Below are 12,516 nucleotides of genomic sequence, written 5' to 3'. Positions count from 1 at the left end.
TAACGTAACGTAACGTAACGTAACCGTACGTACGTACGTCGTACGTTACGTACGTACGTACTACGTACTAGAGACAGAGTAGAGACTATACTATATCGCTCGGGTTATGGGATTTTTATTCATTTCTTTTCATATATACATATATTTGTGTCTTCTGAAAAGAACTTCTATTTTTGTCTTCAATTAACGTCAAAAACATTATTAAATGCAATAATTCTTGACAATAATTATATTTATAACTATACTGTAAGAATGAATGAGAAGAGTGATACTTTTATTTTCTGTAATTGCTGATTGAAACATTTTACAAGATAAACTAAATGTGAAAAACAAAACAAAAACATCTCTTATTCCAAAAAATAAATTGCGAATATGATGTTGAATATCAGGTTGAATAAAAATGGTTTGTCAGGGTCGATAAAAGAGCGCCATCTGAAACAATAATTCTATGACACTACAGTAGTGGTGCTTTGGAACAATGATGGTAAATTTATGTAGCTATGTTTAATACCAGTTTAATGAGTAAAACTGCATCTTTAAAATGTTTATAAATCAGGTTTATTTGTAGTTGTATCAAAGATTGGTTAATGGAGGGGACTAGTTTAACTACTGTACTTCTTTATATAACCTACGTGACTAGGCTACTTCTTATTCGTGATGTTGCCGCTAGGAAAGAACGGGAATGAGTCTCAGCATTAGCGTTGTTGGGGGAAATTAGGCCTACGGTTCGAAATAAAACTGCAAAACCTTGTTGTGCCAAGTGTTCTTGTAAACAAAAAAATTACTACATAGTCGTATGCAGAGCACCTAAGAAGAAACTACGAATATTTCAAAAGGTTAAAGAACATTAAACGAAAAATCTAGAACAAATAATGTCGACACATGTAATATGTCAGAGCAAGCAGACTAACAAAGATCTTAGTGGAAACCAACATACTTTTTTATTTGTCTTTAAGAATGACTAAACACACTGAATCACCTAAAAAAACCTAATAAATATCGTGTGACAAAAAGCATTATGACGTAATTTTAATTTCAAGAGCATTAAAAAATACAAATATAAGATTTTCAAACATTGAACGTTTTCCTACATAACTTTTTTATACATACTCACGAGACTTGTACGGTGTAGAAGAGATCTTTAAACATTGAGAAGTTGAAATATTATAAAATATTCCCAGCTGCAAACAGTTATCATCTGATGGATAGGGTTAACACAACTGGTTAGAGTACTGGCGGGCATGAACTAAGCACCGAATGTAAGCCAAGGTCGTATTTTCTGTGGGCGCTTCAGACAGGTTAGGCTAGGTAATACACCTACACAAATATAAGGCGTCTTGCCCGCGTTTACAGTTCACACCCTAATTTCCTTAGAAACTGGGCTTAATTTTCTTACTACACATTGTTTAAAAATTAGCCACCTCGTTAGCAATGGCGTTACAAGGAATTTTTTGTCGGAGGGGGGTTAGTTTGGGGCTACAAAATTAACACTTTAGTTCAGTGGAAGTCACAATGTAAAGAATTTCAAAATCTTAAACAACTATCTCAAGCGGGAGATGCTATGGGGCAAAGCTCACCAATGGAAATCTGTTCTTCACGCCACCGCGATGAACACGCCCCTGCTCGTTAATAGGTGTTGTTTTAACTATTCTGTATACACTATCAGTAAAGAAAAAATGTTTCATTTTTAGATTATAATAAAATATATATATAACAACTACATAATCGCTACGGATCTTATTAAAGTCAGAGTTCCATTATTAGTTACCAGTGTAGGTCATACTTAAGGCTTAGTATACTATATAATCACAGAACGATGCATTACAATTTGAAACTTCATTATCATATTTAGTTTCTTCTATCTTGATGCGAGGCATAATTACAATCTAATTATTTATAATCATAAACTGATGTTATTTTCTAACGCACTGTACTCCGTTATTGTCAAAATTTTCTCTATAATATATTACCATGAATTAATAAACTACTAGTGTCAGTAGCAGTACGATCTGTTATAAACTATCATGGTTAGTTTCAGTTCCAGGGATAGCTATTGCTTATATAAAAGAGATTTTTGCATGTGCAAATAAGATGACTGTAAAAAATATTAAGCATGTTTTGATCACTCTAAGATAATTCCATATAGATTATGATTCTAGTTCAGTAATCTGACTTTTAATGGTATTATTTCGGAATTTCCCCAGCACTTACCATAATGCCAAATAAAGAATATCATATTTTCGAACTGATTTTTAACAGAAAACATCCTTAATATTGTTAACTGTAACCAAATGCGTTGTAAAATATTACAGATATTTGCGGTAAAATGTCGTAAAGTTAATCACTTATTGTTCGGAATTTACGTTATTTTGGTAGAATACGAAACATTTCTTAACTAATTAAATTGTTATTTCTCGAAAATATGACTTCTACTTTCTAAATCATTAAGTTTGGCTAAACATAGTAAACTAATAGGTTATGTGAAGGTATTTTTTATCTATTTTCAATTTAATATTTGAATTTTAATATACATATATCAATGTTATTTTAGCAACGTATGCATCGTTACAACTTACACTTTCAACAATAAATATACAAACAATTTTCTAGAAGCGTTTTTTTTTAAGCACAAATCTGCAAAATGTGATATTTGTTGTCGTGCCAACCACAAGTATTGAATCCTGAATTTTACCATTATAAGCCCCTTAAACTTACCGGTGAGCAACTGGGAGCTTCTAGAACTCCGCCCAAGTCTTTCAACTGATACAAAAGGTGGGTATTTGTAATTTTTCTTTTCTTTTTTTTGTAAACTTGTTCATAGTAAAAAAAATTCACGAAAGAAATAAAAAGATCAGTTACCAAAAGTTAATATTAAAGTTAGTACTCAAGTGGTAGTACCTCATTGTAATACATGGAAAAAATGTTTTCGGTTTCGGGTCAAATGGGTGAGCAGAAAAAATGGCAAACGTTTGTATTTTTCTCCGAAAGAGGTTGATGTTCTGTACAAAAAAGTTTTTGAACAATCAAATAAAGTTAATATGAAAAGTAATTTACCATAACGAACACTTTAAATATAAAATAATTTCAAGTACATTATGACAAAGGACGGGTACATCAGCTTGTTTACTATAATGCCAAGTACAGAATTTTGATTGTTCGAACAGTTGGTAATAGAAATACATTGTCACGCAGTACTTTATAATAAATCAAAATATCTAAGCAACACAAGTTTTGGAGGGGTCTACATTTTGCACTTTTGTTTCAAAACAAAGCCACATTGGGCTATCAAACCCTGAATTTAGCGTTATAAATCCGCAATCTTACCGCTGTCCCACCAGACAAAACGTTTGAACATAATAAGACAAAACGACAGAGTAATGTCAAAATGATGTAGGAGATGAACTTTGACTAGTGTTTCTATCTCTGTTTTACTCTTGTTACATGTTTTGTAATGTATAAAATGAATTTCCTTCATCTGGGCATACCCTTGTTTCTGCTGACTCCATTCACCTGAAATTGTTGTTTAAAAAGTTCTGTTTTTTTAAAATTTATTTTAATTAACTTTGATAGTTGCCTTTGTTGGTCTTTGATCTTAACAGGTTTTCTTTTCATCAAACTTTTCAATTTGTATTTTTAAGAAGTTGAAATGTTACAATAAATTAATTGGCTTCATATTCACAAAACTTTAAAATGTTTCAAATAAAATGTGTTGATTAGTTTTAGGCTGCTAAGTGTATTTGCTCATTCTGCTCTTACATAAAATTATACAGAAGAACACTTCTAAACTAGAGAGTTGTGCAATAACTTTTTGTGAATAGAATTTGTTATATTTTTACTCTTCCAAATATGTTGCAACATTCAATACGACGCTGTACGTTTTCTATCAGATGGGTAAAGTTATCTGATGAAACACATTATAATACCGTGATGCTGAAATTTCGTGTTAGAATATCTAAAAAACAACAACATTGTTCCCCAGTTTTAACATGGCAACGTCCAGAGTTTGTTTGTATATTTAATAAAGTTTTGTTCTAATTTGGTAGACTAGTTACTGACAACATGTTAAGAATACGTTTGAGGTGTTCTTGAACATTAAATAAAATGATCCCTCAAAAGTTGCATCATATCTTGTGAACTAATATGTTTAATAGGCCTGTTTATTTTTTATTTGTGAATGATGATGATGATGAATATTTTTGTTGAAGGCGAAACGTAATTTTCTTCATATACCTAATACACGCTTTCCTTCTCTGAATTATCAGAACAAAATTATTTGTAAAATGAAAAAACTTCATCCTCTCTCTGGCAACTGAAAAGAAATCCTACACCAACGGGAAGCTTTGCTGAAAGAATGAAACGTGTTGGTATAAGATTCATTTTAACGAGAATCTTTGCTGAAAGAATGAAACGTGTTGGTATAAGATTCATTTTAACGGGAAGCTTTGCTGAAAGAATGAAACGTGTTGGTATAAGATTCATTTTAACGAGAATCTTTGCTGAAAGAATGAAACGTGTTGGAATAAGATTCATTTTAACGGGAAGCTTTGCTGAAAGAATGAAACGTGTTGGTATAAGATTCATTTTAACGGGAAGCTTTGCTGAAAGAATGAAACGTGTTGGTATAAGATTCATTTTAAGTTGCTCGATAGAAGTTAAAATTGTTTCAGAAAATTAGAGAAATGCTCAAGTTTCCCTATCAAGTATATTAAATTGTTTCTATTTTCCAAAATACTTTAACCGGAAAGAAAGATGAAACTAACTAAGATTGATATTAATATACCTTCTCTGATAAAGCAACAACAACATGGAAATTATTGTCTAGACTAGAAAATTTCAGGATATTCAGAGAGATTCGTAAGTAGTCCATTAGAACTAGATGTCGCAACAACTTACCTCGAGTGTACGTGTAGCATGGTGAGAAAGTAGGGCAACATTTTTGTTGTTCTAACAGCTTTCTAGTTCTACAGTTAATTCTTTCAAATACGTAGAGATAAAAAAATTCTGAATCTCATAAACGGCATTTTTAGCAGATGGCGTTTAGTAAAACAAAAACTGAATGCATCTCGACTTTGATAGTGGAAATAAGAACAAAAATAATACAACAAGAACAAATCTAACGGCTTCAGAATCCAATGTTCCATTTTGTTTAAGGGTTTTGGGTGCTCAAGAAGAAAGCTGTAAAGAGAACCATTGAATAATGACGCAAAAGTTTCCCAGAATCAGACGTTTATATTTATTTTCCTTAAGTTTGCGTGAGATATATATATAACAATTACGAGTTTTAAAACTACAAATACAACATCTGTTGGTATAATAAGTGAGCATGAAGGATTTTATCCGGTGATTGATCTCTCTTCACTATGTTGGTTTGATCTACAAGGTTTCCTCTTTTCTAATGCTCGAAAGAAGCAACTATTACCAATATATTACGAACACAATTCTGTGTTTTCTTCAGAAAAAGTACAAACGCCCTCTATAGTTTAGGTTTCATAGCTGTTTGGAATCTACGAAGTTCAATTAATTTTACTTTCGCAGCTCCAACATTTTAAACTACAGTTAGGCGCACGTAACTTCAACAGTTTGGCTTCTGTATAATTAATAATGAAACATGTCCACGACACTGATTTTATAAACTAATTAAGGATTTCACATTTCGTAAAAATGGAGGAATAAGGATAAGATAGATGAAAGGAAAGGAACATTTTAAAACGGGTTCGAATCTTGACAACGGACATGCTCGTCCTTGCAGTCGTGGGGGCGTTATAATGGGACGGCCAATCTCACTAATCATTGGTAAAGAGTAACTCAAGAGTTAGCGCTAGGGGGTGTTAACTGACTGTCTTCCCTCTAATCTATCATTTCAAAATTAGGGACGGCTAACGCTGGTAGCTTTCGAGTAGCTTTGTGCGAAATTCAACAAATGAAAAACAAAAACAAAGTTAACGTTTTACACCCACACTGAAATCAGTGAAACCATTCACATCTTCTTACACCTTCAACGATATTTTACAAATATTATGTATAGAACTGATGTTATTTTAGGCAAGTTTATGCATCTCAAGATTTCCACAATGACTCAGTGATCACAAAACACTGGGCAGATGAAAGTGGAAATTAAGAAAGCGCTAAAATTAATATTGTCCATACTTTTACATGTAAATAACTTACCTCTCACAAATACAAGTTTTTTTTCTTCATTTACAGGATTTGGTTCAGTGATTTCATTACGACAGTAAGTACCTACTAGATCCCAAGAGATGAAGTTAAATGAAAAACCAAAAAAAAAGTTGTTAGATTTTTTATTTCAAACTGATAAATATGGTTCTTTCGTTTGTATGGGCAGGGTGTGGTCTGGTTCTTAGTGTGACGTGCTGTGGATTAAAAGGTTTAAGGTTTCGAGCTTGCAATATGCCATTGAATACATTCCGCATTATCAACTGTGGGCGTATTGTATAACTGACAGTTCATCTAACTATTTGGTTGAGAAAAGCTGCATAAGTTACGAGTGCTGCTGATTGGTTGTCATCCCTCTAAATTCTAAATTAGGGATGATTAATTTTAAGTCTTGTGGTCCTTGACCTGGCCGTTTATCTCATGTGTTGTATAACGTGACATTTACATTGAAAATGCCAATATTTATTTCTTAGTTTTTAATATTCTTGCAATCACTGATATTCATATTATAATTACAGATATATATATTTACGTTTAAGAATATTATAGATCAGGATGTTAGAAGTTTTCATTGAAAACTTTATAACTTTTAAGTTTGTCAACCCAATGAAAATTAATTCTTGTCTTAGCACTAGTTGTAAAAACACACATATGTTTAGTGTTTAGCTCTTAAGTAGCTTGAGATTCTTAGCCTTGACAGTGCCAACAGCTGTTATGATAAAAATCAGCCTAAAACTTTACAGAATTTAGAATTTAAAAAATTAACAAACTACATATTACCAGTGCTTTAAATTATACATTGTTTGCGATTTCTTACATTTAAAAAAAGAAACACAAATAGACAGAAACAGATATATCTGAAGAGCCCAATTAACTAAGGTTTAATAAAAGAGTTTAAGTGTTTCTGGAATTTCAACTCTTTTGGAGCACATTTATCTTTAACATATCTCTAACATACCGAGACTAGGTATCCGTTGGTCAACAACCTCAGTACTGAAAAGCCCTTTTCCAGGCGTGCGGTCAAGGATGGTGCACGACTTGTTGAGATATTCTAGGTGATCTGTCACGTTTCCATGGTCACTCGCACGCGTATTTTAATAGATTCGCGCACTCAAACGTCACAGATGAGAATATTCCTCGAACTTTCAAAGAAGACGAGATAGGTCCAAGATCTCGTGGATCGAGTGTACCACCACCACCTGCCAGTACAGCAGACTTACACATTCCCATAAGAATAGTCCTCCGACGAGTGATGATGTCATATTCCACGTGACGCAACGTAAGTTCCAATTGGACAAGTCGTTCATTGGCCTATTTCTTAGTCAACCTGTTTGCTAAAAAAGGTAACGGAGGCTACAAGAGCAGCTAAGTGAGCAAGTAATGCCTGTTTTGGAAATGGTTAGAATTAGAGATAAATAACTCGAACAAATACGCGTCGATACAAAACCTGAATTATTTAGGAGGGGAAGTTGGAACAGAATTCCTCTCGTTGTTTAACGCCCTATATGTAACTGGCATGCCTTTATATAAACCACATGAAAGTGAAAAGATAAACCTCGGTTAATCAATTTTTTTCTTACCATCAGGGTAACATTGTTTGTTTTCGGGATTCGATAAAAAATTACAGACACTTCAAATACTTATAAACTATGAACCGCATAAAAAATGCGTAGTTTTTTTTTCGAGCTCGGGTTAAAGGTGGTAATTATATAAATATATTATCTATATTTATAAATAATTAATAATAAATGCTAATGTTTCTTCATTCTAATGCCTTCGATTCTTGTCGAAGTGTTAAGCAAATGAAATACTTTTGGTTGTACGTTTTGTTGTAATTATAAATATAAATTATTGGCATATCATTGTGACACCGGCCTGTCATTCGCTGAAATATGTCTGCAAATTTCCCACTCATCACAACAGAATTAAGACACATTTGTAGGCAATATGTAAACGCTAAACTTACCACACATTTGTAGGCAATATGTAAACGCTAAACTTACCTGAAACACTCCCTAACTAATGACGAGTTAAGCCTTGTTTGTTTGTTTGGTTATTTCGCACAAAGCTACATGATGGACTATCTTTTCTCTGCTCACTGCTGGTATCGAAACTCCGATTTTTAGCGTTATATGTTCTCAGACTTACCGCTGAATCACCGGGGGAAGGGGGCAAGTTAAGCCTTGAATGCAGCACAAACCGGTAAAGTTTTTAATGCCGAAAGGTTTCAACACCTGCCATGGTTTTTACACTTTAAGAGCAAGGACAATGTTTTCGGATAGCAGGATGAACATGTAGTGCTTCTGCAACTATGGTTTCATTAATTACTTGACTGACGAGTATGCAGGACCTACGAGATCCTTGACCTTAGACCTCTTAAGGAATAACTGCATGATAGACTTTAGCTTGCAATTATATGGCAGCAATGTCAATATTGTATAACCTGTTTTGAACTACAAGGTTCAGTATAAATAAGGTATCTGTAGATAAAAATTCGATTCGTCTCGTCGTATATCGGTACAAAAACTTACTATGTTATAACGCTAGGTTAAGCAGTCTTTGAAGTACATTTACCCTCTGGATTTACCGCATTGAGATATGTCTGTCCCAAAGCCTTTCATTACTACAAATAGCATTCGGTGGCGAAAGATGTTTTTAAAACACAAGTGTATCGATTTTATTTGAACCTATTTACCTGAATCAAATAATAATAAAAAAACACGTTAACTTTCTCAAAGTGTTCTTAAAAGTCTGTCCCAGTAAGCTTATATCAAACTAGTTCGACCTGATTTTTCAAAATAACCTGTTAAAAACCGGTATTACTTTATGGATTTTGGTACAAAAGTAAAAATTGAATTTCATTCCATTTAAATGAACTCTTACTGCACCAGTTAAAAAATAATAGCTAAGGCTGCTTGCTCTTTTCACTGACTGTTTTAACGTGATGAATCAACTTAAATACAAAACAAAACATTAATCAAGTCTAATCTTTCTTAGTATATTTTTCAATGATGTTTTAAAATCACTCTGTCAGTTTAAAAACATTCGCTAGTTAAGCCTGTTGACAAGAGATATACATTACATACTGAACACAAAGAGAAAGGCAAAACTTGAAAATGATGTCATTATCAATGTTTCTGATATCACTATTTCTCTCTCTCTTTTACACTTTGCATTTCGCTCAAAGTAAATACAATATTTCTGTATTCATTAATTTAAAAATCTTTTATAAATTTAAAAAATGTATATCTAACTTAATGGTGCGAGACACCAAACACTTCATCTATTTATTACATTAGTCATTTGTGTGTATTGTACAATATATATATATATATATATTTAAAACCCAGTAACTTTACGTGCATTCAATATATTAGTCTCATACATATATAGTTTCATTCTTTATTCTTCAGTTAGTATAAATACGTGATTTTTTACAACTTTAACCTTTTAAGAGAAGGATTGAATGATACGTTTAGTGTAGTTTTGTTGATATGTTGGGGATAGTTTCTGACGTTTGTGGATGAAAGGAGTAAAATATTTGAGATCTGTAAGATTGTTATCGTTAGCGGTTTTCTATATAAGTATAATAATACTGGTCTGTTGTATGTCCATGTAACTACTTCTAGAGTGTGAATGGATCTTCACCAAAATTGGTATAGAGGTCCATTAAGTCCATGTATTTTAAGTTTTGCATTTTGCGGTTTTTATAGGCGTTTTCGCTTTTCTTTTACCACTTCTTCGCTCACTTTTGATGGATCTTCACCAAATTTGGCATAAAGGTTTGTTGGGTCCATGTGGTAATACAGTTTTGCGTTTTGCAGTTTTTATGGGCGTTTTTTTACAATTATGTATAAGAGATGCAATTTTCCATGTCCTAAGATAACCTTTCATTAATCAAGAATTTACATAACTTCCGTCCAGGAGACGGGTACTCCAGCTAGTTCTGAATAATACAAATAAGCAAGCTTAATGAAAACTATCCGAAAATGTATATAGTCCAGATACTGGGAAACAAAAAAACTTCTTATAAACTTTCTAATTCTGTTATTGTATTACATGCAGAGCTTGTTACATAGTCAACATTGTTTTTAAGGTTTCCTTTAGCTCACCTTAAACCTGATATTAGTGTTAAGAAATGAGGAGATAATAATAAAAAGACTCAAACAGTCGTAATGTTCAAAGTTTCTTTTATATGACTAAGCTGTATAACACGGAGCTGGCTGATGATCTTTGGGGCTGTATTACACTGATAAGCTCATTAACAGTAACACGTTAAATACATTTTTCATAGGTTATTACAAAGTTCGGATTTTTAATTCACTGCTTTATATATATAAATGTATATAATTCTTTCATTAGGAGCTACTCTAGCTTTTTGGTGACTTTTCTCCAGTTATGCAGATATTTTAACATGTTGTATATTTATTTATCCCTATATTTTAAGCCTTTAATTCTATAGTGCAATTTGCGAGAAACTATTTCTTTGTAGTTCATGGTCGTTCATTGCTTAACTGTTAAGCCTTTTTACGCTGCGTTAGCTGTAGAAAGTTATAATGATGTACGAATGATCTTTCTGGGTCTGTAATTCCAAACAAACACAAAAGCCATTCGATGAAACAGAAATTTGATGGGAAATTGTGATGCAGTATAGGTGTTATAACTGAATATTTCTGATGAATAACAATTTGCAACAGTAAGATAGATATAGGTGGACAAATACTGGAAACACCTGATAGTATCAATAGATAAACCTAAAGTTGTCTGAGATACGTGGGGAAAAAACTGATAACTGATTGTTGTAACCTAGGTATGTATTTGGCTATATATCGCATTTCAATTTATTAAATAGCAAAAAGTTTTGTCCCGAAGCAATATACTGATTATCTTTAATACTTTTATAAGTTTCACATTAACATAGTAGTCATAATGACGGTACACAGACAGGCAAACGACCAACGAGATTTAGTACCGCAAACCAGATTTTATCCACATAGAAGAAAATGAACATTCATATCGCATGTCTAACACAGGAGTGAACACCCCAAAAAATAACAACACCCAATCCCATTCGGTTATTTGAAACCTCCTCTGTTGTTAGGTTATCATTACAATATGCTATTCATAAACGCAACTGCATAGTTTAAGTTCTTATGCCAAATTCTAATGTAAATTTCCTTCCAAGCAAGCGTCTTCCTTATTAAATATGGATGATTAAATGTGTATAGACATAGCATTAGGACAACGCAAAAAATTGTTTACGGTACTACTTACAAAGATAGCTCCAGGAATTAAAGTACATGTTTGGCTTGTCAGAAAGGACTATATCTTAAGGTATAACTAAACCCTCACACTGTGGAGGATAAGCTGGTTTAGCCTATAGGGGGCGTTGAAAACGCTGTGACTGTAAATATTATATCTAGGTTTAGAACATAACCACGACCTACCCTAAAAAATGAGGCAACTACCTCGATACTGTATCACAGAATGTCTAATAAACGAGAAAATTGCATAGATAGAAGAATGACTAGTTTATTCGATCGAATTGCAAAGTGTATATATCTATCGATTTCAGTATTGGTACTTCTATGTATTTTTATCGCACTTTTAATGTTTATTATGTTAAGAAAAAAATAGAGGCACAATTTCCTATCCTTTTTTTACATACATACATATAAATATATAGAATCTCTTGTTCTTTTAGCAACATTTCTAGGGCTCAAATTATTAGTGTTACTCATAATTAAGTTTTGAACTTCTCTCAACGATTCGTTTACAGAATAGTGTTGTAAGTCGTCATATACAATCAACCCTAAGTCAGTTGAGTTGAAGCCATCAGACTCGACAGACAAAGAAAGCTCTAACACAGGAACAATCATTACAACTGAGTTATGATAATAAATAATGATAAGCTTCTATGTAATCCTGTTAGACAGCTTGGTACTGTAAGGCTAAAATAAATGAAAAAGAATGACTTAAAGGAATGGTCTTCCTTTCGTACCCCCTTCCCGTATAATTTTGTCTTGAGGAATATGAAACTGATGGGATATGGTTTACAGTACAGTTTAAAACAAGACCATTTACCTCGTTTTCAAGTAATTTGGTTTCACTTCGCGTGTAATTATATCCTCAGGAATATGAAACTGATGGGATATGGTTTACAGTACTGTTTAAAACAAGACCATTTACCTCGTTTTCAAGTAATTTGGTGTCATTTCGCGTGTAATTCGGTCTTCAGAAATATTAAGCTGACGGGATATGGTTTACAGTAGTGTTTAAAACAAGGCCTGGGCCCGCATGGCCAGGTGGATAAGGCGCTCAACTCACAATCTGAGGGTCGCG

The 12,516-nt window shown here is 32.9% G+C and overlaps 1 protein-coding gene across 2 annotated transcripts in view; it reads right to left on the bottom strand.

The window, feature by feature from the left end:
* The window catches only part of LOC106469878, an 80,802-nt gene that overhangs the window by 18,826 nt on the left and 49,460 nt on the right, over nucleotides 1–12,516 (bottom strand). The window contains exon 1 of one of the 2 annotated variants that reach the window (XM_013930388.2): nucleotides 7,133–7,424. The exons of the other annotated variant lie outside the window; for it this stretch is intronic. The gene's annotated coding sequence lies outside the window, so the exon portion shown is untranslated. Of the gene's footprint in view, nucleotides 1–7,132; nucleotides 7,425–12,516 lie in introns of those variants that run through there. 2 annotated transcript variants of the gene reach the window in all.

This window comes from Limulus polyphemus, unplaced genomic scaffold (genome assembly GCF_000517525.1).
Source record: "Limulus polyphemus unplaced genomic scaffold, Limulus_polyphemus-2.1.2 Scaffold3701, whole genome shotgun sequence".
Lineage (NCBI taxonomy): Eukaryota > Metazoa > Arthropoda > Merostomata > Xiphosura > Limulidae > Limulus > Limulus polyphemus.
The sequence above is the reverse complement of the archived record's forward strand: the minus strand, read 5'-3'. Positions and strand labels throughout refer to the sequence as shown.